This window comes from Neomonachus schauinslandi, chromosome 3, assembly GCF_002201575.2.
Source record: "Neomonachus schauinslandi chromosome 3, ASM220157v2, whole genome shotgun sequence".
NCBI lineage: Eukaryota > Metazoa > Chordata > Mammalia > Carnivora > Phocidae > Neomonachus > Neomonachus schauinslandi.
In genome coordinates, this window is record NC_058405.1 from 123810620 (window position 1) to 123838072 (window position 27453).

Genomic DNA, 27453 nt, shown 5'->3' on the forward strand with positions numbered 1-27453 from the left:
TTATCTTAATTTAATTTTCTCCTAAGAATAAGAATTTTCTGTATTTTTTTAATTTAAAATTTGGGGATATGTAAGATTCTCAAACTTGCCTTTTAATTAAAAAAAAAGGAGTCAAAATATCTTATTTCTGGGTTTACAACATAGACTTTAGAAGTAACACATGAAAAAGTAAACATGCCATATTCTTGGCAAGATCCAGAAAACTGACCCATAGAATGTTTGTATGTACAGTTTTAATACTGGTAAATTCCTTCTAGTAGTTATGATACATGGCTGAAATAATATGTAATACCTCTTTTTTTCTCTAAATTTGGTATGTATGGTTTCTTTTTACATTCTTATTAAAATTAAATTTGTTTTTCAGTTTTAATATTATCATCTATCTTGTTTCTTGCTATTGGGCAAATGGCCTCTAGATAGATTTTTTTGATCTTAGAATATTCTGCTTTAGGTGAAGCAGAAATTTTTGCCTTTTTTGAGTTCTACACTGATTATCTTTCCAGTCCTCCATTCACAAAAGTGATAACTGTGTTGTTCCTTTCCTGAGACTTTTATGTAACATAGTGTTTTATGACTAAACTTTGGGAATATTTTTATAACCTACTTTTATAACCTTTTTAGCTACCAGCTTTCCCTCATTTTCATATCACGGTCAATCAGTTTGTCTTCCTTCATTTAAAGTGGTCTGTATTTTGGGAAAGAAACAGTTCTGTTGGGGATTTCGTGGTATTTTAGGAAGTGGAGGCACTTCCGTAGGAATTCCTTAAGTAGGTCTGTCTCATGGCTTCTACTAATAAACCTTTTCCTTTTAGAAAGTTGGAATCATTTCGTGATTCTGTGTTGCATCCTTTATAGACTTCAATTATTTTTCCGTTTTTTTTTCCAGTTATTTTTACTTTTGTTAGTGTTGACTATTTATTTCTCCTGTTCTTTACTATCAGCCTACTTCTTTATGATTCTTCATTTTTGTAAGATCTCTGTAATCCATTCTCTTAAGAGGCCTAAGCCTTGGGGCGCCTGGGTGGCTCAGTTGGTTAAGTGTCCAACTTTTAATTTTGGGTGAGGTCATGATCTCAGGGTCTTGAGATTGAGCTGTGCATCGGGCTCTGAGTGGAGTGCGGAGTCTGCTTGAGATTCTCTCTGCCTCTGCCCCTATGCCACATGTGCACATGCTCTCTCTTTCTCCCTGTAAATAAAGTCTTAAAAAAAAAAGAGGCCTAAGCCTCTTGAAACTTGACCCTTCCAAAGCTGTTTCCATGCTTTTGTAAGCATTCTAGATACCTTCTAGAATTCCCTCATTTATTCTGAAATTAGCAATAACAATGTTAAAGCATATCAAAGTGTCACAAGTGAGCTGAGGTGATAACATAGGTACTGCAAATTTACCTGCATAATATAGGCCATGATACTGCCTTAGTAGAATTCTTTTTTTTGAATTTTTTTTTTTTTAAGATTTTATTTATTTATTTGGCCGAGAGAGATATAGCTAGAGAGGGAACACAAGCAGGGAGAGTGGGAGAGGGAGAAACAGGCTTCCCGCTGAGCAGGGAGCCTGATGCGGGGCTCGATCCCAGGACCCAAGGATCATGACCTGAGCCGGAGGCAGGTGCTTAACGACTGAGCCACCCAGGCGCCCCTGCCTTAGTAGAATTCTTAAAGGAAGTTGCAGCAAATTTAAATGCCCAAGTCCCTTTTCTTAAGCATTAGATGCAATAAATTTATATATCCATGTTAGAAATCCATGCTGGGAAATTGCTGGATGTGAAATATAGTTTTACTGACCACAAATTGAGCTACATCATATCTCAGTGGCCACTGCAAACCTTTGTAGTAAGTGAAAAACTTAAGTTTGGTTCAATAACCTCTCCTTGGCTCCTGATAATTTAATCACCTCATGTGCCCTCTATTCTTATTTGAACTTAAAAATATGTTATTTGAGAATCTATTATTTCAAGTATGTGTTTCATCTTCCCGATTAGATGACAAACTCTCAATGGGATAATTTGTGGGGTGCTTATTTCTGTGATATCTCCTTTATCAAATACTAGTGTTCAATGATTAATTTTTTTTTTAATTTTATTTTACTCTTGGGGTGACTGTGTGGCTCAGTTTGTTAGGCATCCACCTCTTGGTTTTGGCTCAGGTCATGGTCTCAGGGTCATGGGATCAAGCCCTGTGTCGGGCTCTGCACTCAGTGCAGAGTCTGCTTGACCCTATCCCTCTGCTCCTCCCCCAACTCATGCTCGTGCTCTCTCTCTCGAAAAATAAATAAAAATCTTCCAAATTTTTTTTTATTTTACTTTTGTTCTAGATTTAAGATGTAATTTTGCAACAAATGTAAAGTGTATTTTTTAATATACAGGAATAGAATGTTGTTTATTATTTATTTTTAATAAAGTAAAAAATGTTTGGGTTAAAAGCTACTCTTTCCATTCAGTAATGCATAGCAGCCAGTAAAAGTGGAAAAGGAGACATAAGCAGTTTTATCCCTCCAAAAATAAATGGGTAATGTTACTATCTTACCATTTAATGGAAAAGTCAGAATTTCCTTATAGATGGGGCAGGATACTTGCTGGTAAGTTTGCAGATGGTCCTTTGAAAACATGAGAATACAAACAGAACAGGGTTCTTCATTCTAACAACTCTGAACTTTCTCTGAAACGAAGTGATTTTTCTCTTCTCCATGGCTAATCTTTCCACTTATTCTCTGATCCCATCTTCTCTTGAAACCTTGCTCCCATATGCACTGACCCCTTTCTCTGTGTACAAAAATATTTGTCTGTATCCAAAAAAACAACAAAACTTCACTGTACCCTGCCACTAAGCCTTTCTTTTATTTATTTCTAGAATTCCTGAAATAATAGCTTATACTCACAGATTATATTATACTTCCTTACCTTCGACTCTTCTGAGGTTATATACTGGCTTCCTCTTCCATTACTTTCCTGGAATTGCTCAAATTGCCCAATCTATTGGCCTGCCTTTGGTTCCCTTTTCACTGGACTTTAATATATTTTTTAAAGATTTTATTTATTTGTCAGAGATAGAGAGCGAACACAAGCAGGGGAAGCAGCAGGCAGAGGGAAAAACAGGCTCCCCTCTGGTCAAGGAGCCTGATGTGGGACTCGATCCCAGGACCCTGGGATCATGACCTGAGCCAAAGGCAGATGCTTAACTGACTGAGCCACCCAGGCATCCCCAGTATAAATGTATTAGTAGTTTGAAGTAGAAACAAACAGATTTTTTTTAAAAAGATTTATTTATTTATTTGAGAGAGAGAGCGCACACACACACACACAGGGAGAGAGAGAAACAGACTCTCCACTGAGCAGGGAGCCTGATGTGGGGCTCAGTCCCAGGACCCTGGGATCATGACCTGAGCTGAAGGCAGATGCTTAACTGACTGAGTCACCCAGGCGCCCCACACACAGATGTTTTATTAGAAGTATTAAAATTTGTTAACTGGTAGCTTTAAATTTCAGATGTATTTTTTTATTTGCTAAAGTGTTTATGAACTTGAAATTACTATAAGACATGAGATGATTTATTAAAAGCATTTACTGCTGTAATTTGGCTACTTGATTATAACTATCCCAATTTACGTCTTGGCAACTAAACTTTCCAAAATCTGTGAAGATAAAACCCAAGAGATAGGCATAGCCAAAGCATTGTCATAGTCTCCAGTCTCTAAAAGTTTTAGTTTAAGTCAAGGTAAGCTTTTAAGGTAAGCTTAAAAGTAAATGAATTCTCACGGCGCCTGGGCGGCTCAGTCTGTTAAGCGTACGACTCGGTTTCGGCTCAGGTCGTGATCTCATGGGTGGAGATCTCATGGGTCAAGAGATGGAGCCCCGCTTCCAGCTCCATGCTCAGTAAGGAGTCTGCTTGAGGATTCTCTCCCTCTGCTCCTCTCTGTGCACGTGCTCTTTCTCTCCAGTATGAATAAATCTTAAAAAAAAGAAGAAGAAAAGTAAATGAATTCTTAAATGAAATGTCAGTAGCATCTGTTGGCTTGTATTGTATTTGAATTTGTTAGGCTAGTATTTTGATTTTCTAAGAACATTGTTACTTAACCTAGGTATGTAACATTCTACTCTGTATTGTTCCGATTTTAGTATATATGCTGCTGCAGAAGCAAGCAGAGTATGTTATGTCCTAGTATAAACACACCAATTATGTTTTAAGTGCCTGGCACATATTAACTACTTTGAGTGGATACTAGCGCTTATTATAAATAGTGTGATTTAAAAGTATAGTGGTTGTAGGGTTTCTTTTTCCATGATAAAGGTAAATAAGACTGAATCGAGGAGATGATTGAGCTAAATTTTGGAATATATGGCAAGACATATTTAAAGGGTTGGAGAATAGGTGATGTAAGGGAAAATCACAAGGAAAGAAGCTGGTGAATGAATTTGGAGTAGATTGTGAAAGGACTGAATGCCATCCATTCCTAGTGATTTTTACTTTTTTTTTTTCATAGGCATTATAGTTTCATGATTTTTTTTTAGCAGAGTTATGAGATAATTCAATCTGTGTGCCTTTTTTAAAAAAAAAAGATTTTATTTATTTATATGAGTGAGGGAGAGAGAGTGCATGCGTGTGCAGGGGGAGTCGCAGAGGGGGAGGGAGAGAGGATCTTGAGCAGTTTCTGTACTGAGCACACAGAGCCCAACATAGGCTTGATCTCACAATCCTGAGATCATGACCTGAGCTGAAACCAAGATACCCTTAACTGACTGAGCCACCCAGGTGCCTTGATGCAGTCTGTGTTTTTGTAAAGTAATTCTAGTGGTAATTTGCAGAATAGATAGAAGGGAAGAGATTGAAGGCAGAGTCATCAGTTATATGAAATAACTTCTGATTTATAACCTTTTGGGCACGTAGCAGGCTTTTATTTCTCTATCATTTTTTAAGTTAGCTTGACCATGATTTTACTTTGACAAGTGGAATGTGAATTGGAAATTAATAGGTCACTTTTATGTGGAAGCTTCAAAAATCAGTATGATTTGCCTGCCCTGGTAATCAAGAAAGCATGGAGATGGAATCTTTGTTAGCTGGGTTCCTGAGAGCGAATAACATACCTGCAAGTCACAGATTCTGTGATTTTTGTGTGAAATGTCTAATTGTTTTGGTCTCTGGTTTTTGTTTTCAGGAACATGATGTAGACCAAACTAAGCACATATGCAGACCTGTGCTGCCTACGTTATCAGTTTGTATCTTTCTGATATAGACGTCAGTGATTTCCAGATGCAAAAAAAAGGGGGAAATACTATAGATGAATGAATAGAGGAGGCTTTCTGAAAGTGGTGAGATGTAAGTTATATTTTGAGGGAGTATTTCAGGTGGCTTGATTAAAAAAAAAAAAAAACAACAAAAACTTCCTGAATTGGATGTGTTGTTTTATTTGTTATAACTCCCAAATCCCTACAGTATGTGGATTTTGTATACATAACTAATAGTCATTTTTCTGTTTCCCTGGGTCTTTGAGTAGAAATGTTTTTTTCAGTTATTTGTCTTTTGGGTTTTGGTCTGATGTTTTATAGAAAGGATTTACTTAACATAGGAATGGAAAAAAAAATGCCTGGAATAAATGAGGAAATACCATTTTCATAGATGAGGAGTCTTAGTATCACATGTGAGTTCTCCAATTTAATCATAAATTCAGTGGAGTTCCAGTAAAAATATCAACTGGAATTTTCATAGAATTAGAAAATTGATTCTAAAATTCATATATGAAAAAATAATCCAAGAATAGCAAAGAAATTCTTAGAAAGGAAAAAGAAACTTGCTCTACCAAATATCAAAATAAATTTTAATGTTATATGATTCAAGTAGTATAATAGTGGTATATAGATAGGTCAGTGTAATCAAGTAGAAAGCCCAGAATAGACTCATGCATATATGGGAACTTGATTTGTGATAGAGATTGTATTAAAAATTAGTGAGGAAGGAGAGAGCTGAGCTGTTCATTCAATAGTGCCAGAACAAGTGGCTTTCTATATGGAGGGAAAACTGATACTAGATTCCTACCTTATTTTATATACAAAAATGTATAGCACATGGATTGACGGTATGACTATGAAAATCAAACTTTATAATTTTGGAAGACACACCAATTAGGATAGCTATTCAAAAAAAAAAAAAAAAACAAACTAGAAAATCACAGTTGTTGGGGCACCTGGGTGGCTCAGATAGTTAGGCATCTGCCTTCAGCTCAGGTCATGATCCCAGGGTCCTGGGAGTGAGCCCCATGTCGGGCTCCCTGCTCAGCGGGGAGTCTGCTTATCCCTCTCCCTCTGCCTCTCCCCCTGCTTGTGCTCTGTCTCTCTCTCTCTCAAATAAATAAACAAAATCTAAAAAAAAAGAAAATCACAGTTGTTGATTAGGATGTAGAGAAATTGGAGCCCTGTACATTGCTGGTAGGAATGTAAAATTATGTAACCTCTGTGGAAAACAGTATGGTGGTTCCTCAAAAAATTAGGCATAAAAGTACCATACAATGCAGTAATTCTATTTCTGTCATTGTATATTCCCCCAGAATTGAAAGCTGGGATTCAGATATTTGTACACCAGTGTTCATAGCAGCATTATTCACAGTAGCCAAAAGGTAGAAGCAACTTGTGTAATAGCGATAGATGAATGGATAAACAAAATGTGATATGTACATGCTATGGAATATTATTCAACCTTAAAAAGGAAGGAAAAACCTGACATCTGATATAACATGGATGAACCTTGAAGACATGATGATAAGTGAAATGAGCCAGTCACAAAAGGACAAATATTGAATGATTCCGCTTATATGAAGTACCAGAGTAGTCAGATTCATGGAGACGCAAAGTAGAATGGTTGTTGCCAGAGGTTGGGGGAAGTAGTGAAGTGGGTTAGTGTTTAATGGTTACAGGGTTTCAATTTAGGAAGACAAAAAATTCTGGAAATGGATAGTCGTATTTGTTGCACAGCAAATGTGAATGTGTGAATGTACCTAATGCTACAGAACTGTATAACTATACTTAAAAATGGTTAAATGATAAATTTTATGTTTATATTTATATTTTACCACAATAAAAATTTCAATTACCGTATCTTTAAAATGAGATTAGTACCTACCTTAGATGTTTCTTAAAAGGATTAAATATGTCAGACACACAGAAGATAGCCCAAAAAAATATTTTTTAAAAGATAATTTGTATGACCTCAAAATAGGAAAGCAAAACTCAAAAGATTGCTAATTTGACTGCTTCAATACATTACTCTTGTCCCAACAAAGACAATAAAAACAAACTTAACAGATAAGCAATAGAAGGAGAGAAGATATTTGTAACATATTCATCTGCAGCACATTTAGCAGAACCACAAATCAGTAAGACAAAAAAAGACAGCCTCATAGAAGAAAGAACATGAAATGGCAGTTCGTAGAACAACTGCCAGCAAGCGTAGGAAAAGATACTCAACTTCAGTGTATGTCAGAGAAATGAAAATTAAAACAAGTATTAGATTTTTTTTTAAACAAAAGTCTGTTGTATTAATAAGTGTTAATGAAGATTTTGAAAAGCAGAAATTTTCACGTAAGCTTTTTATGTAGGTGGGGTGTGGGTATGGAGTCTGGGTGTGGGAATTGGTTAAGGATTGTATCTCAGTGCTTAGAACATTACCTGGCAAATAGAAGACCATAAATATATGTTGAATATATATGTTGAATGAACACACTGCATGTGGAATATAAATGGTTGAAGTCACTTTGGAAATCAATTTGACAGTATCTAGTAAAGTTGAAAATGCCCTAATTCCTGTGACTCGGCATCTGTGACTCAGCAATTCCATTTATTCACTTTAGAGAAATTCTTACACATGTGTATCAGGACACGTGTTTAAGGACATTTATTATGACATTGTTTACACTATTGAAAAATTGCAGAATACTTAAATGTCTACTTGTGGCAAAAATGTGTTATGATGGGATATTATATTGCAGTTAAAATGAACCAGATTCTTAGACTTAAACATATGAAGAGAAAAATTGAGGTTGTAGAGAGAGATACGATATGAAAGCATTAATGTTAATTCTAAAAACATAACACTTTTTTTAAAGGGTACGTAACTCTTGAGTAAACGTATTACAAGTTCTACAGCAGTACTGTCCAATAGAACTTTCTACAGTGACGGAAATACTCTGTATTGGCTCTAACACAGTAGCCGCTAGCCATATGTGGTTGGCTATTAAGCACTTGAAATGTGAGTAGAACAACTGAAGAATTGAATTTTAAATTTTATTTAATTTTAACTTTTTTTTTTTTTTAAAGATTTTATTTATTTATTTGACAGAGAGAGAACACAGCAGGGGGAGTGGGAGAGGGAGAAGCAGGCCTCCCGCGGAGCAAGGAGCCCGACGCGGGGCTCGATCCCAGGACCCTGGGACCATGACCCAAGCCGAAGGCAGACGCTTAACGACTGAGCCACCCAGGCGCCCCTAATTTTAACTTCTATTAATTTAAATTTAATGGCCACATGTAGCTGTTGAGTCCATGGATTGTGCCTACCTCATGTGACTGAAGAACTGAATTTTTAATTTTATTTAAATGTATTGTTATATGTAGCTAGTGACTACCATAGGCCTAGATAAACCCACACAAATTCATGAGATGGGAGGGAGGCAAAAGGAACTTTTACTTCATATATAATGTTTTCTCTTTTTTTTTTTTTATTTATTTTAAAGATTTTATTTATTTATTCATGAGAGACAGAGAGAGAGAGAGAGAAGCAGAGGGAGAAGCAGGCTCCCAAGGAGCAGGGAGCCCGATGCGGGACTCGATCCCAGGACCCCGGGATCATGACCTGAGCCGAAGGCAGACGCCTAACCGTCTGAGCCACCCAGGCACCCATGTTTTCTCTTTTTAATAAACAAATGAACAAACAAAAAAACTAAGTAAAAGAACAAATAGTGAGTACCATTAAATGACATTAAGTAACATTTTCCTTTAGTACTTTTTTAAAAAGTCACCAAGTGAAACAAATTCAGAAACGCATTTTAATTTATTTTTCAGTACTTTTTTTCATGCTTTACTTAGGTATTTCATATAACTCTAAAGAGGTTGCCAGAGGCTAAACTATTTAGGGCTTTATAGAAGATTCTCTTCCAAGTGAGTTGGGAAATCATTAGAGATTTTTGAGCAAAGGAGTTACACTTACCAAACATTTTTATTTTTTTTTTATTTTTAAATTTTTTTTAAAGATTTTATTTTTATTTATTTGAGAGAGAGAGAGAATGAGAGACAGAGCACATGAGAGGGGGGAGGGTCAGAGGGAGAAGCAGGCTCCTCGCTGAGCAGGGAGCCCGATGCGGGACTCGATCCAGGGACTCCAGGATCATGACCTGAGCCGAAGGCAGCCGCTTAACCGACTGAGCCACCCAGGCGCCCCTTACCAAACATTTTTAAAGAACTTGGGTACTCTAGAGATGAGATGTAAGATGGAAAGAATGGAAGCAGAGACAAGAAGCTACTACAATACTGTTTTAAGATAAGTTATAGATTATAATGTTTTATTTTTATTGTATATTTATCTGCCAGAGAGATTCTGGTGTAGCTTGAGCCAACACAGGTTAATGTGTACAATTAATCTTTATACCTGTCATATTTGAAATATGACCTTTATTTACTAAAAGGTGCAGTAGCATGAAAATGAGCAGGCATTTACAAAAGCCTTTTTGTGATTATGTTCCTTGAGTGCTTTAGTCTGTATTGACAATTTTTATATAGTGATGGATGCTCCTGGTTACCTTTTTTTCTCTTTGATTCTTTGAGTATCTATCCTTATGTGATCCTCTGAACATTTACAAAGAGCCTTTCTAAACATTGGTAGATTAATTTGGCCATTTTTCTGCCTATTAAGAGTAGGGAAGGGTCAAGAAATTGTAATTGTTTTATTTCTTTGCTTAACTACAAATAAATAGTGATTTTGCTTTAGAAACAAAGGAAAAATACAAGATGCCTTTAGTTTTTTTTCATTTGCTGCACTTGTCATGTAATAATTTTATTATTTTTAAAGTATAGTTCCTAATTATTCTATTCATGTACTTGAGCTGATGTTTCTACTGTAGAAAATTAAGAAAGGTCAGGTCAATAGCAAGCTAATTAGAGCACACTCTTTCTAGTCATCATTGTAATGTAATTCTTCTGAATAGATATTAAACCCCATGAAAAATGTGGTGCTCTGGAGAGGTCTCAAATCTACTCTTGAGAGTGTTCAAGTGAAAGGAAAACAAATTCCTGGTGGGTGCATTATAGTTACTCTCTGTCATTTTGTTTGAACATTCTAGTGGAGTGGTCTTTCAGTGGGAAAGATCTTTGACATTTGGTGAATGTTAAATTTCTATTTTGATATGAAATTACCATAAATGATTTTGTTTGAATTCTTTAGAATATAAAGGTAGCAGTTATTTTCAATTACAGTGAGATTATCTTCCAAAATTAATCACATTCTGATGAAATAGAAAATCAAAATTATGAGAAAAATGAAACATTAAGATTTTAAAATTGAAAAGTATGTGATGGATCTATGACATTTGATACCATTTTTGGTAGAAAAGATACATGGGATGAGAAATAAGATACCTCTGTCTAATATAGGAAACTGAGGTATTGCAATATAATCTCAATATGCCAAATGTATGGGATGTTATAATCTTGAAAATCCAGTCTCTGTCTTTTTCTTCTCTACCTTTTATATTGTTTTACGTATTTGATTTACTGGCTACATTGCTCATTTGGTACATTGATCTTTGTGTTTCCTATCTTAAACTTTTGTAATGTAACTTGTAATTTTTCAGATCATATTATCATTTGGACAGTACTCTAGATCTCATACTCATCTAAAATCGGGGAGACATGGTCAGTGTTCTCTCCCACAACACACAGTGGTTCTTTGTGGGATGTTATCTGGGTTGAGTGCCCCAGAAGCATGCCACCAGAGCAGGGCAGTGGTCTCCACTGAGCAGCCTCCCAGTGCTGCTTTTCACATTGTTGCTGGTGATTTCACAGGCTCTAACTGCCAGGACACTGAGTGCCTGTTCAGAGCACCATGGGAGGGCTTAGGGACAATAAAGAATAAATTAATGATTGTGGTAGTTATACTTTTCTCTTACTCCTATGTATATTTTCCCTCTTTTTACCCGTGTACATTCTTACCTGCCTGTGGTAGCTCTCTGTTGATAAGTTCTTTATTCCCTTAGTGTTCTAAACACCAGAGCCTAAGTAATCAAAAGCAAAATGCTTATCAGAAGTAGATGAAACAACAAAACCTGGTTTTGGAAAAGCACCCCTTTCTGTTTTATATAAAAGGTGTTCTTCTACTAAATGGAAATGGCTTATTTTATTACCTAGTAGAATACATAATAGCCATATCACTAAAGGGAGATAATTTTGATTTTACTTTAGTTTGCATCTGGTTCCACAGTTTCTGGCTACTATTTCCTTCCCATTCTCCCCCCCCCCCATTTCTATTTTATAGGCTAAATGAGATCTTTGCATATTTTATAGTTCAGTCTTTCAACAAGATTCTTCCTTAGGGGTTTCCATGAGGGCTGTGAACATTGTAGCAGTATTGTAGCGATATTGTAGCAATATAACGAGGTATTCTGAATAGGGAATGTAATTGTCAATGGGATCCAGGGCTAATGTCTGGATCCCTAAAGAGAACCCACATATTTTGACAGTTGTATCAGGATTCCCCTAGAATTTATAGAAGGTGGGTGGGGGAGAGGATGAGAGCCAAATGGACTGATGCTGAGTGCCTCCCATGTTTTGAGGTGTCTATGAATTTAATCTCATTTAATCCTCACAACAATCCTATGTGAGTAGGGATAATTATTCCTGTATTATAGGCTTGAGTCACAGAACTAAGAAGTGAAGCTAAAGTTGGAACACAAGTTTTTCTGATGCCAAGGGCTGTTCTACATCAATATTTTCTCAGGTAGATAATCTTATAGTGTTGTCCCTGGCTATTTGCCTCATAAATTAAAAAACCTTAAATAATCTGGAAATGTTTATTGCAAAATGTAGGTGAAGAGTAAGAAGCTTGCTTTTTATTTATTTTTAATATTTATTTTTGAGAGAGAGAGAGAGAGAATGCATCCGTGTGCCCTTGGATGCAGTGGTGGGGATGGGCAGAGGGAGAGTGAGACAGAGAGAGAATCTCAAGCAGACTCCCTGCTGAGCGCAGAGTCCATGTGGGACTCCATCCCACCACCCTGAGATCATGACCTGAGCTGAAATCAAGAGTCGGACGCTTAACTGACTGGGCCATCCAAGCACCCGAGGTGCTTGCTTTTTAAATTTTTTTTTTTTAAAGATTTTATTTATTTATTTGACAGAGAGAGAGATAGTGAGAGCAGGAACACAAGCAGGGGGAGTGGGAGAGGGAGAAGCAGGCTTCCCGCGGAGCAGGGAGCCCGATGCGGGGCTCGATCCCAGGACCCTGGGATCAGGACCTGAGCCGAAGGCAGACGCTCAACGACTGAGCCACCCAGGCGCCCCGCTTTTTAAATTTTTAAGAAACAAAAATATTTGAGAGGGTTTTCCTTTGTTGTGATATGTCATTCTTGTTTCATGTTTTTTTGTTGTTGTTTTTTTTTTTAAAGATTTTATTTATTTGACAGAGAAACACAGAGAGGGAATACAAGCAGGGGAGTGGGAGAGGGAGAAGCAGGCCTCCCGCTGAGCAGGGAGCCCGATGCGGGGCTCGGTCCCAGGACCCTGGGATCATGACCTGAGCCGAAGGCAGACGCTTAACAACTGAGCCACCCAGGCGCCCCTTGTTTCATGTTTTTTTTCTTTTTTTTTTTTTAAAGATTTTATTTATTTATTTGAGAGAGAGAGAATGAGAGAGAGCACATGAGAGGGGGGAGGGTCAGAGGGAGAAGCAGACTCCCTGCCAAGTAGGGAGCCCGATGCGGGACTCGATCCAGGGACTCCAGGATCATGACCTGAGCCGAAGGCAGTCGCTTAACCAACTGAGCCACCCAGGCGCCCCCCCTTGTTTCATGTTTTAAGAATATTTAAGGAATGAGTGAATATTTCATTTTGTTCTCTATGATAACATATAATATATACCTTGATATATTGATAGATAAAAGTAGAGGAGGATACAAATAGTACAACTTTTTAAAGAAGGTTTATGTACCTTACTCCTTTTAGTTTATAAAACATTTTCCTTCCTATTCAGAAATTGATTAGTACTCTAAAGTAATTGTCAAAATAAGTTGTTTCATTTAAAAAATTATTTTTGGAAAGAGGCTTCTCTCATTAAGCTAAATTGAATGACCGGTCTTGTTGTACCTTGACTTGTAATAATGAAAGAAGAGGTACAGAGAGCTGTTTTATTTGAATAATAGACTTGCCAATTAGCCATCAAGTGCTTCCATCTGTGAAATTGTTGATCAGATGGGTTAGCTGGGATGTTTCCAGACTAGGGCATCATAAATGGCACTTGAAAACTGTCACTTTGATGATGAGGTTTCAAGTATTACACGGCTTGGTGCTGTGGAACCTTTTTTCCTTTTGCAGTACCATGTTTTTTTAGAACATACTGATCCCACTTACGAATTCTGGGGCATCAGGAGAACTTGGAAGACCTGCCACTGATGTAAAGTTCTGCTTAATCTGCTGCTCTGGCCCATGCTGAGATTGGTTTTAAACCAGAGTATTAGCAGCTTCTTTAATGGCCTGCACAGTAACGTTGGTTGGTGATCTGACTAGCACAGACAGGCAGTGCTCACTGCCCATGGGCTATGGAGCTGGCACACACTGGCAAGTTTCTTTGCACTTTCCCATTAATATAAACTCATTTTCAAATGTCTCCCTCCCTTAAATAAATGTATGGTAGTCTAAGGCCACATAGATTTCTACATGTAGCAATTGTATGAAATGAATTTGACATCTGCCCTACAATTTTTTTAGGATTTAAATTACTTATTGGTAATTCTTGCATTTTAAAATTTGTTTAGTAATTTGGAGATATACATTTCTGGAAAGAATTGTCATACGTTTTTCCTCACTATGCCACATCTTCCTTGCTTGGTCTTAACGTTTTGCAGGATATTTTCTTTAGTAAGTTGATGTCTTTGAATGCTTGTGGTTATGATTAGATTATGGAGTCCCTCTCTGGTCCCCAGTTTGTGTGGGGATAAATTCATGCCACCAGCATGGCTTGCTTTCTGCCTTGGCATGGATATCTAATTCAAACTCACTGAGGAAGGTAGTATATATTGGGCAACAATCAAAAGGCCACATTCTGGAACTAGACTAGATCTGAATGGTGACAGAGATCTGTGGAAGAGGAAAAGAGAATGACAGTACAGTGTCAATGTGCAAGAAAGTGGATGTTTGGGATCTTGTTCCTATTCGTTTTTCTTCCAGGGTATATTTTCATACATTAGCATCATCCGCAGGCCCTTCAACCTCCCTGAGCTATCTCCCAATGAGAAAAAAAGTATCAATTCAAATGTTTTGTTGTTTGTTATTTTGGATTACCTGGTGACTGCCTTTTTTATTCTCAGGTTTGGCTGTTATTCTCTCTCACCTCTCCTAGGCAAAAATGCCCAGTAGTTAGTAAATAACATTGATTAAGCAACAGTTTTCCATCTCACAGGTGAAGAGATTGACGCATACAGTAATTAAGTAACTTACGACCTTTGAAGGAGAAAATATGATTTCGGAGTAGAACTGAAAGACTTGCTTTCAGGTGCTCCTCTGTAGAGCATTAAAGAGCAGTATGAGAAAGGGAGAAGAGAAATAGATATGACAATGTCACCTGTACCTTCCTTCCCAAAAGAATAGAATTTTCCTCTGGGCTTTTTGACCACAGCCTCTTTAATGCTCTGTAATACTTTTTCTTCTGATTTTTTTTTTTTTCTGTCCCTGTTTCTTTAATTTCTCTGAAATAGCAACTCTGTAGTTTTTTGGTTGGTATCCCAAATAGTATTATGAATAGACAAATGCTTAATGAAGTTAAGGTAGTGGTCAGGAGTATTTCTAGGAAATCTTGGAGAGAGATTTTCTATCCCTTAATCTCTATCGGTTGTGCCTCAGAACTTTGAGGCCTTTTATGCTTCTAATTAGCATAAATCAAGGAGTTTGAGAACGAAACAAGGTATTTTTAAATAGGCAGTTACTTTAAAATAGGTATGACATGTTAACAGAGTTCAGAAGTTAGAACTGTGTATATATGTTGAGTACGTGTCCTTGCCATTTCTGTCTCCTTCCCTAGAAACGAACACTGTTACAAGTTTATGTCCTTCCAAAGATTCTGTATTGCTGCTGTCCAGTAGAACTTTCTGTGAACAAAGAAATGTGTTATACTCAGCTGCCCAGTATGGTAGCCACTAGCCACATGTGGCTGTTGAGCCCTTGAAATATGGTGGTATGACTGAAGAACTAAATTTTTAATTTAATTTAAATAAGGTTACATAGCTGCATGTAGCCAGTGGCTACCATATCGGACAGTGGAATGTACATGCTTAATAGAATATCCTGGATACTGTCCCATCCCATATTCAGTACATAAAAAGCTACCTCATTTTTCTTTAAGTGATTGTTTGCTATTCCCTTTTATGAATGAATCATGACTTACTTAACCAGTCTTCTATTGATACACACTTAGGTCATTTCCTGTGTTAATGTTTTCAAAAAGATATTTACTGTAACATTGGCAGCTTTAAATTTAGGCTTCACCACTTACCTTGATCACTGTGGGCACATTGGTTAACTTCTTTGAGCCTCAGCTTCCTCATTTATACTATAGGCACAATAGTACTCACTTTGCAGGATTATGTGATTATTAGAAGTAATGTTAGGTAACAGACCTCCAAAATGGTGCTAGGAGCTCATATTAGGATTGGTAGATAATGATAGCCTTTGTGTTAACTTATTATTTTAACAATGAGACCGTAACAAGCCCAGAGGTCTATTTAATGTTGAATTATGGCAGAACATTCAAAAGGCTTTGCTTAGCTCAATTTAGGTTTGTAAGTACAGATAGTTTCCACCTTTTATTCACTTGACTTCTCTGAATTGTACATAGCCATCTGTAGATTACTTTTCATATGCTAATTTAGAACTTTTGTATATCAGCTGGCAAAATTGTACATGTCAAGCTCTTCCATAGTGCCTTCCTTGTCAGACAGTGGTTAAATTTAAGCAGGGTCACTGACTTTTTTTTTTTTGGTAGTCGACATACAACATTATATTAATTTCAGATGTACAACATAGTGATTTAACATTTCTTTGCATTAAGACATGATCTAGTTACCATCTGTCACCAGAGTTGTTATACTGTTATTAACTATATTCACTGTGCTGTACATTGCATCCCCACAACTTACCTCTTTTATAACTGGAAGTTTGTACCTTTTAATCTCCTTCAACTATTTTGCCCATTCTCCCTCCACCCCTCTTTCCTGGCAACCGCCAGATTGTTCTCTAAGAGTCTGTTTCTGTTTGTTTTATTCATTTGTTTTGTTTTTAGATTCCACATATAAGTGAGATTATGTGGTATTTGTCTTTCTCTGACTTATTTCACTTAGCATAATACCCTCTAGGTCCATCCATGTTGTTGCAAATGGCAAGATACGATTCTTTTTTATGGTTGAGTAATATTCCATTGTATTTATGTCACATCTTTATCCATTCATCTGTGAGTGGATGCTTAGGTTGATTTCCATATCTTGGCTATTGTAAATAATGCTGCAGTGAACATAAGGATGCATATATCTTTTTTAATTAGTGTTTTTATTTTCTTCGGATACATACCCAGAAATGGAATTGCTGGATCATATGGTAATTGTATTTTTAATTTTTTGAGGAACTCCGTACTGGTTTTCATACTGGCTGTATCAGTTTACATTTCCCACCCACAATGCATAGGGTTCCTTTTCCTCCACATCCTTGCCAATATTTGTTATTTCTTGTCTTTTTCATAATAGCCATTCTGACAGGTGTGAGATGGTTTTGATTTACAGTTCCCTGATGATTAGTGATATTGAGCATCTTTTCATGTGTCTCTTGGTCATCTGTATGTTTTCTTTGGAAAAATGTCTATTCATGACCTCTGCCTATTTTTTTAAAACATTTATTTATTTGAGAGAGAGAGTGTGCGAGCAGCGAGGAGGGGAAGAGGGAGGGAGAAGGAGAATAGACTCCATGCTGCGCAGGGAGCCCCATGTGGAGCTCGATCCCAGAACCCCAGGATCATGACCTAAGCCAAAGGCAGACACTTAACCGACTAAGCCACCCAGGTGCCCCTGCTCATTTTTTAGTTAGATTGTTTTTTGATATTGAGTTGTGTGCATTCTTTATATATTTCCAATATTAACCCCTTATCATTTATATCATTTGTAAATATCTTCTCCCAGTGAGTAGTTTGCCTTTTTGTTTTTGAAGGTTTCCTTTGCTGTGCAAAAGCTTTTTATTTTGATTTAGTCCCATTTTTTATTTTTGCTTTTGTTGCCCTTCCCTGAGGAGACATCCAAAAAACATACTGCTCATATTGATGCCCAAAAGCTTACTGCCTGTGTTTTCTTCTAGGAGTTTTATGGTTTGTGATCTTTAATCTATTTTGAGTTTATTTTTGCTTATCGTATAAGTGGTCTTGTTTCATTCTTTTGCATGTAGTTGTCCAGTTTCCCCAATACCATTTATTGAAGAGACTGTCCTTTCTCCACTGTATATTCTTTACTTCTTTGTTGTAGATTAATTGATTGTATAACTGTGAGTTTATTTCTGGGCTCTTTGTTCTGTTCCATTGATCTCTGTGTCTGTTTTTGTTTCCAGTACCATACTCTTTTGACTACTATAGCTTTGTGGTATTGTTTGCATTTAGGTTGCATGATACTTCCATCTTTTTCGTTCTTTCTCAAGATTGCTTTGGCTCTTCAGGGTTTTTGTGGTTCCCTACAAATTTCAGGATTATTTGTTCTAGTCCTATGAAAAATAACATTGGCATTTTGATAGGGATTGCATTGAATCTGTAGATTGCTTTGGATAATATGGACATTTTAACAGTAGTAATTCTTCCAGTCCATAAGCATGGAATATCTTTCCATTTGCATGTGTCATCTTCAGTTTCTTTCATCGGTGTCTTAGAGTTTTCAGAGAACTGGTCTTCCACTTCCTTGGTTAAATTTATTTCTAGGTATTTTATTCTTTTGGTGCAATTGTAAATGGGATTCTTAAATTCTCTTTCTGACAGATCATTAATGGTGTATAGAAATGGAACAGATTAATTTCATATCTTGCAGCTTTATTGAATTTATTTATTCTAATAGTTTATTTGATGGAGTCTTTAAGTTTTTATGTATACAGTATCATGTTATCTGCAAATAGTGACAGCTTTACTTCTTTTCCAATTTGGATGCCTTTTATTTTTCTTGTCTGATTGCTGTGGCTAGGACTTATAATACTATGTTGAATAAGCAGGTCACTGTTGTTAATATAACATTGTTTGTATTCGAATATTTTATGGTAATTTGGAATATTGATGAAAAATAGGGATATAAAAAGGCTGTGATACTATTTAGAAGTGGCCGTAGGTCCTAAAATTATATGGATTATGGAAGCATATTATGAGTTTGGGTATAATTTTTTTTCTTTAGTATTTTCAATGACATTGCTTATTTGAAATAAAACCCTTAGAATTATATTGAAGAAGTAAACTTCTTTGAAACTTTATTTCTTGATCACAGTTGATTTTTATATTTTTAGTACACTGGAAACAATAAGCTCATTTTAAGTTTATCTTGACTTTATTTTTTATAAACATGAAGATCTATTATCAACACTGTGTATTGTCATATGAATGATTTACTTATTCAAAGTTATTTAAAGAAAAATTAAATTAGTTTTTTAAAACCACTAACCAGAATTTTTACAAGTACACAGATTCAGAACCAGTTTCAGGCATGCTGTATGTCTCTATATTCTGTGAAGAAAATGTGCTGACTTTGTTTATTATTGTAGTTGTTTCTTAATCTGCATACCTAACAGGCATGCTTGTGAGTGAAATTCAGTTAAAGGAAAGACAAAGTATTACCCTTTTTATATCTAAATTTAGTATTTATTTCTAAAGCATGTATGTATTATTGATGTTAGAATTACTGTTTTTTGACAGACATCAGTAACTTAAGTATAAAGTGTATTGTTAAAAGTAGTAGGGAGAGTAGTAGCAGCTGTGTGCCAGGTACCATACTAGATGCAGTATCTAATGTTCTAGCATTTAGTACTCACAGTAATTAGTACCATGGGTATGAGAAACCCCAATTCACAGGAATCTGAGCTTTAAGCAGCAAGGCAATTATAGAACCTCATATTTATTCTTTCTGATTCCAGAATATTCCTCTTACCAATATTTTAATTTGGGAGGGGGTTTTATCAGATTATTGATAAGCATTGTCATTTTTTTTATATACTGAATTTATAGGAATGACCCAGTGCAGATAGTCAATTTTTGTTCATGGTGATGGGCTCACGGCTCAGGGCTGCCTGTGCAGATGACTTTGAGCAGTAAGTCATAGTATTTTTCATTGTGTAAACAGGTAACATTTGTGATAATTGAAAAGATGCACTGTAACAGAAAGCAGATTGGACCTGAATATACCTCCTGACCTGTAGCTTGCACAGTTACTTAAATTATCTATATTTATTTGCCTATCTGTATGTTCAGTAGAAGTATGATTATACCTCTCTAACTACTTAATTGTTTTAAGGATCAATAAAAAATGATGAGAGGATTTAAAAATGTTTTATTAGATCATATAGCATTTACATATTTTAATCTAAAAGATTAAAACTTGGTCTCCAAATGCATAACATTGTGGTGAGTTACAACTCCTTTATCAAGTATGTAATTTGCAGCCTTGATGAAGCATCCCTAAACTAGATTTGTCACCTTTGACCAGAATATTTCCCTAACAACTTTTGGAATTAATTATCTTTGGAACTACAAATTATGAGATATGAAGTTTGGAAACTGCAGTGTGTGTGTGTGTGTGTGTGTGTGTGTGTAAACACAGGTGCTATAATCCAGTCACATTGTAGGTGGAGTCAGGAGATTTTTTTTTTTTTGAAAGATAGGAAAGCTGCTCTTAAAATGTTTTAATTGGGCATTTCTGAATGAATGCTGTTTTTGACTCTGATACATGAATTTGCTGAGCTGCTACACCAAATCATATTATCTATCCTATTCATAAGCCTTTTTCTATTTTATGCTTACAAAAGAATTTTATTTTGTAGTCACTGTACTTGAGAATTATCACAAGAGGCAGTACATGATCACAGAAGGCTTTAAGTAACTTTACAATATTCTTTGAGTTGTAAGAATTTAGAATAGGAATATTTATAAGCTTTTGCTTTTATTAGCTTTATTGAGATGTAATTGGCGTGCATTAAACTATACATACATAAAATACATAATTTGATAAGTTTTGACATGTATACACTTGCCGAGCTAGCACTACAAGCGTGATGGTGAACATCCATCACTCCCCAAATTTTATTTAGGCCCCTTGGTAGTCCCTCATTTTTTATTCTTCCCATTTCTCCAAGCAACCACTGATCTGTTATACATTAGTTTTCATTTTCTAGAATGTTAAATGAATGGGATCATACAATAGTTGTCTTTTTTCTCTGGCTTTTATACCATAAGTATTTTGAGATTCTTCTAAGTGTGTATCAATAGCTCATTCCCTTTTATTGCTCAGTAGTATTTCATTGGATCAATATACCACACTTCGTTTATCTATTTGCCTGTTTACAGCTATTTTGGTGTTTTCTAGTTGGGGCTATTATAAGTAAAGCAGGGATTAACATTATGTACATGTTTCATTTCTTTTGGGGAAACACCTAAGAGTGGAATCGCTGGATCATACAGTAGGTATATGTTTAACTCACTAAAAGAAAACTGTCAAACTGTTTTCCAAAATGGTTGTACCATTTTACACTCCTACCAGCAATGTATGAGAGTTCAAATTCCTCCACATCCTTGCCAACACTTGGTATGGTTAATCTTTTTTAATTTTAGCCATTTTAATAGGTCGTAGTATCTGATTGTGGTTCTAGTTCACACACTTCCTTAGTGACTAATGATATTGAACTTCATTTCATGTGCTTATTTGCCATCCATATATCTTTTTTAGTGAGGTCTTTATTCAAGTCTGTTGTCCAGTTTTTATTGGGCTGTTGTATTTATGAGTTTTGTGAGTTCTTTATATCATCTAGAAAGAACTCCTTTATCAAGTATATAATTTGCAGATATTATTTTTTTTTACTCTGTTAGTTATTTTTTGAAAAGCAGAGTTTTTAATTTTGAAGTCTAATTTACAAAATTTTTGTTACAAATTATACTTTGGTGTGATATCTAAGAAATCTCTGCCAACCCAAGATCACGAAGATAGTCTCTCATGTTTTCTTCTAGAAGTTTTTTTTTTTTTTTTTAAGATTTTATTTATTTGACAGAGAGTGAGAGAGGGAACACAAGCAGGGGGAGTGGGAGAGGGAGAAGCAGGCTTCCCATGGAGCAGGACGCCCGATGCAGGGCTTGATCCCAGGGCCCTGGGATCATGACCTGAGCCGAAGGCAGACGCCTAACCGACTGAGCCACCCAGGTGCCCCTCCTCTAGAAGTTTTATAGTTTTAAGTTTTACATTTATGTCTGTGATCCATTTTGAATTTTTTTTTAAATATTTTATTTATTAGAGAGAGTGAGACAGAGAGAGGCCAAGCAGACAGAGCGGGGGCCAGAGGGAGAGGGACAAGCAGACTCCCCTGTGAGCAGGGAGCCCAATGCGGGCCTTGATCCATGGACCCTGGGATCATGACCTGAGCCAAAGACAGACTTAACCAATTGAGCACCCAGGCGCCCCATGAATTTTTTATATATGATGTAAGGTGTGAATCATGTTCAGATTTTAAAACATTTTTTGCATGTGGATATCCAACTCTTGCAGCAACATGTATTGAAAAGATTATTTTTTCTCTACCTTTGCATTTCCATCTTTATTGAAAATCATTTGTCCCTGTATGTATGATTCTATTTCCAGAATCTATTCTGTTTCATTATCTATTTGTCTATCTTTTAAAGCCAATACGTTGTCTTGAATAGTATAGCTCCATAATGTGTTGAAATAAGGTTGTTTAGTCCTCCAGTTGTTCTTTTTAATAGCATTGTTTTGGCCAGTCTAGGTCTTTTGCATCTTCATACAGATTTTAAAATCAAGTATGTTAATTTATATAAATAAAAACCTATTGGTATTTTATTTTTTTAATTTTTTTTTAAAGATTTTATTTATTTATTTGACAGAGAGAGATACAGCGAGAGAGGGAACACAAGCAGAGGGAGTGGGAGAGGGAGAAGCAGGCTTCCCGCGGAGCAGGGAACCCGATGTGGGGCTCGATCCCAGGACCCTGGGATCATGACCTGAGCCGAAGGCAGACGCTTAACAACTGAGCCACCCAGGCGCCCCAGACCTGTTGGTATTTTAATTGATGGTGTGTAAGATCTATACATCATTTTGGGAGAATTGATATCTTAACAGTAATGAGTCTTCCAACCCATGAATACAGTATATATCTCTTTCTTAAGGTTTTAACTTTTTCTCAACAATTTTTTGTAGTTGTTAGTGTACAGAATTTTCACATTCTGTCATATTTATGTCTGTTTCATATTTTTTGATGATATTATAGCAGTATTTTTTTTTTTAAGATTTTTATTTATTTGACAGAGATAGACACAGTGAGAGCAGGAACACAAGCAGGGAGAGTGGGAGAGGGAGAAGCAGGCTTCCCGCGGAGCAGGGAGCCTGATGTGGGACTCGATCCCAGAACTCTGGGATCATGACCTGAGCCAAAGGCAGACGCTTAAGGACTGAGCCACCCAGGCGCCCCATAGCAGTATTTTATTTCAGTGATTATGTTGTCTGTGAAAGAGACAGTTTTACGTCTTTTTTTCCAATCTGGCTGCCTTTTATTTCCTTTTTTGCTGAATTGACTGGAACCTTCAGTAAAATGTTGAATAGACGTTAAAGTGGACTTTTCTGTCTTGTTCCTGATCTTAGGGGAAAAGCATTCATTCTACCATATTAGCTATGTGTTTTTTAATAGATGGTCTTTATCAGATTACAGACTTTTTTTTACTGTTTTTTACTCTATTAGTTTTCATCTGGAGTGGATGTTAGGCTTTGTCTTTTTTTTTTTTTTTTTTTTTTTGCTTTTGTTGAGATGATCACATTTAATATAATGAGCTTCTTTAACACTTGTAATACTCTTTGCTCTGAAATTGTTTGATATTGGTATAGACACTCCAGCTTTCTTTTTGACTAGTGTTAATGTGATATATATTTCCCAGTGAACTTATTTAGGTCTTTATTTAACCTACTTGTAGTACCTTTCTTGTAGGTAGCATATAGGTAGGTAGGTCTTGTTTGTCTTTATTCAGTCTGATAATCTTGGGTTTTTAATTGTGATATTTAGGTCATTTACATTTAATGCAATTATTGATATGATTGCATTTAAATCTATCATATTACTGTTTACCTGTTTTTCTCACTTGTTCTTTTGTGTCTTTTTTTTCTTTTCTGCCTCCTTTTAGATTGAGTTTTTAAATAATTCTATTATATTACCTTTGTTGGATTTCTAGCTATAACTTTCTTGTTAGTTTACTATTTGTTTCAGGATTTATAGTATATATCTTTTTTTTTTTTTAATTTTATTTATTTGACATAGAGACAGAGAGAGAGGGAACACAAGCAGGGGGAGTAGGAGAGGGAGAAGCAGGCTTCCAGCTGAGCAGGGAGCCCAGTGCAGGGCTTGATCCCAGGACGCTGGGATCATGACCTGAGCTGAAGGCAGACGCTTAACCGTCTGAGCCACCCAGGCACCCCAGAATATATCTTTTTTAAAAAGATTTATTTATTTATATATTTGAGAGAGAGAGTGTGTGTATGCACAAGTGGGGAGAGGGGCAGAGGGAGAGACTCTTCTCAAGCAGACTCCCCACCAAGCACAGAGCCTGATGCAGGCTTGATCAATCGATCACCTCAACCCATGAGATCATGCCCTGAGCTGAAACCAAGAGTTGGACACTCACCCAACTGAACCACCCAGGCATCCCTATAGTATATATCTCTAACTTATCAATTTGCCTTCAGGTGATGTGTACTACTTATATGAATGTTAAAATAGTATACTTTATATTTTCCCTCTTAACATTTGTATCATTGTTGTTACACATTTTAGTTTTACCTATGTTGTAAACTTCATGGTATATTTTTATTATTTTTGCCTAAGTAGTCTTATTTTTTTGTTGTGGTAAAATATATGTAACATAAAATTTACCACTTTAACCATTCTTAAGTATACAGCTCAATGGCATTAGGTATATTCTCACTGTTGTGTAACCATCCATCTCCAGAACTACTTCATCTTCCCAGACAGAAACTCTGTACCTATTAAACAATAATTCCTCATTCCCCCTCCCCCCCCAGCCCTTGGCAATCACCATTCTACTTTATATCTGTATGAATTGACTACTTTAGGTACCTCATATGAGTGGAATCGTATGATATTTGTCCTTTTATGACTGGCTTATTTCGCTTAGCATAATATCTTCAATATCTTCTTACCCTTGTAGTATGTGTCAGAATTTCCTTCCTTAAGGTGAATAATATTACATTGTATGATAAATTACATTTTGTTTATTCATCTTTTGAGGGACATTTGTGATGTTCCACATTTAGTTATTATAAATAATGCTGTGAACATTGGTGTACAAATATCAGCTCTAATCTCTGTGTTCAGTTCTTTTGGGTATATGCTCAGAGGTGGAATGCTGGATCATATGTTAATTCTGTTTTTAAGATTTTGAGGAACTACCATGTTCTTTGACACAGCAGTCTATTGTCTTTTAAAGAAATTTAAATAATAAGAAAAAATAATATATTTACCTATGTAGTTATTATTTCCTGTGTTCTTTTCTTTCCTTTGCGTAGATCTGTATTTCTGTCATTTTCCTTACACCTGAAGGATATAACATTTTTTAAATGCAGTTCTGCTGCCCATTTAAACAATTGGGTTATTTTTCTTTTTAATACTGAATTGTAAAAATTGTAAAAATTTATATATTACATATATAAGCCTCCTTATATAATTTGCAAATGTTTTCTTTGAATCCGAGGGCTGTCTTTTCCCTTTCTTTTTTTTTCTTTTTTAAGATTTTATTTATTTATTTGACAGAGAGAGACACAGCGAGAGAGGGAACACAAGCAGGGGGAGTGGGAGAGGGAGAAGCAGGCTTCCTGCAGAGCAGGGAGCCCAGTGTGGGGCTCGATCCCAGGACCCTGGGATCATGACCAGAGCCGAAGGCAGACGCTTAACGACTGAGCCACCCAGGCGCCCCGTCTTTTCCCTTTCTTGATGCTGACCTTTGAAACACAAAAGTTGTTTTTTTTTAAGATTTATTTATTTATTTTAGAGAGGGAGTGTGCACGTGCGTGCACAGGAGCAGGTGGAGGGGCAGAGGGAGAGAGAGGGGAAGCAGACTCCCCAGTGAGTAGGGAGCCCAAAATGGGGCTTGATCTCAGGACCCTGAGATCATGACCTGAGCCAAAACCAAGAGTCTGTTGCTTAACTGACTGAGCCACCCAGACGCCCTGTAACACAAAAGTTTTTAATTTTTATTTAAGTCCAGTGTATCAGTTTTCTCTTATAACTTGTGCCTTTGATATTGTATTAAGACATCAATGTCTAACCAAAGTTCATGAAAAATTACTCCTCAGTTTTCTTCTCTAAGAGTTTTATGATTTTAGCTCTTTTTTTTTTTTTAAGATTTTATTTATTTATTTGAGAGAGAGAGCGAGCGTGAGTAGGGGGAAGAGGGGCAGAGGGAGAGGGAGAAGCAGACTATCCACTGAGCAGGGAGCCCAGTGTGGGCCTTGATCCCAGGACCCCAAGATCATGACCTGAGCTGAAGGCAGATGCTTAACTGACTGAGCCACCCAGGTGCCCCTGTGATTTTAGCTCTTACATTTTTTTGTGTGTGTGTGTGATCCACTTTGTGCGTGGTGTGAGGTGGGGGATCATGTTTTTGCATGTAAATATTCCTAGCACCATTGAAAAGACTATTCCCATTGAATTGTGTTGGTCCCTTTATCAGAGACCTGTTGACTTGAAATGTTAGGATTTATTTCTGAACTTTAATTCTGTTTTGTTTTTTTTTTAAAGATTTTATTTATTTATTTGAGACAGAATGAGAGAGAGAGAGAGAGAGCACATGAGAGGGGGGAGGGTCAGAGGGAGAAGCAGGCTCCCTGCCGAGCAGAGAGCCCGATGCGGGACTTGATCCAGGGACTCCAGGATCATGACCTGAGCCGAAGGCAGTCGCTCAACCAACTGAGCCACCCAGGCGCCCAGAACTTTAATTCTGTTTTATTGATCTCTGTATTTATCCTAGTTCTGTAATACTTTTAAGAGTTTTTCTCTTATCACTGGTCTTTGGGTTATGATGTGCGTTGATGTGGTTTACTTTGTGTTTCTTGAGCTTGTGGTTCTTTGAGATTCCTATATCTGTAGGTTTATTATTTTCATCAAGTTTCAACAAATTTTGATATTCTTTAAATATTTTTTCTGTTTTCCTATCGCCCCCCCTCCTTCAAGGATCCCAAAGACATATATATTTTTCTCATTGTAGTTGTCCCATAGTTCATTTATGGCTCTGTTAATTTTTTTTCCTATCATTTTGGCCTCTGTGTTTCATTTTCTATTCCTGTGTCTTCAGGTTAACTCATTTTTTCTTGTGCAAGATTTAATCTTCCATTAATGCCATCCAGTGTATTTTTCATCTTACAATATTTTTTCACCTTTTGGCCAGCCATGGACATTGTAGAGTGAAAGCTCTACCAAGCCTCTCTGAATTCATGCCTATGTCATCCTATCGCCGCTGACTTATTGCAGTTTTCACCTCAAGAACTTGGATTTGGGTCATTTTTTGTCTTCCATGTCTCCACGTTTTAGCAATTATAATAACACTTTAGTGTCCTTGTCTGCTAATTTTAACATCTTTGTCAGTTTTGGATTGGTTTCAGTTGATTGATTGATCTCCTCATTGTGGGTTATATTTTCTTCTTTGCATGCCTGGTAATTTTTCACTAGTGCCTGACTGAATTTTGCCTTGTATGCTGGCTGTTTTTTACTCTTATAAATATTCTCGGTATTTGTTATGAGATGCAGTACGTTACTTGGAATCTGTTTGATTCTTTCTAGTTTCGCTTTTAAAAATTATAAGGTGAATCTGGAGTAATGCTTAGACCCTTCTGTCTAATCGATGCCTTTGCATTGGAGGTTTTTCAGTTTGGTTGGTGGGAACAGACACTATTTTCAGTGCTATGTGAGAGGGAGGTATTCTTCTCTAATCCTT

At 36.4% G+C, this 27453-nt stretch overlaps 1 protein-coding gene across 1 annotated transcript in view; it reads left to right on the plus strand.

Annotated features, from left to right (window-relative positions):
- PSMD14 (proteasome 26S subunit, non-ATPase 14) overlaps positions 1 to 27453 on the plus strand; it is a 106306-nt gene that overhangs the window by 9930 nt on the left and 68923 nt on the right. The gene's annotated exons all lie outside the window — the stretch shown is intronic.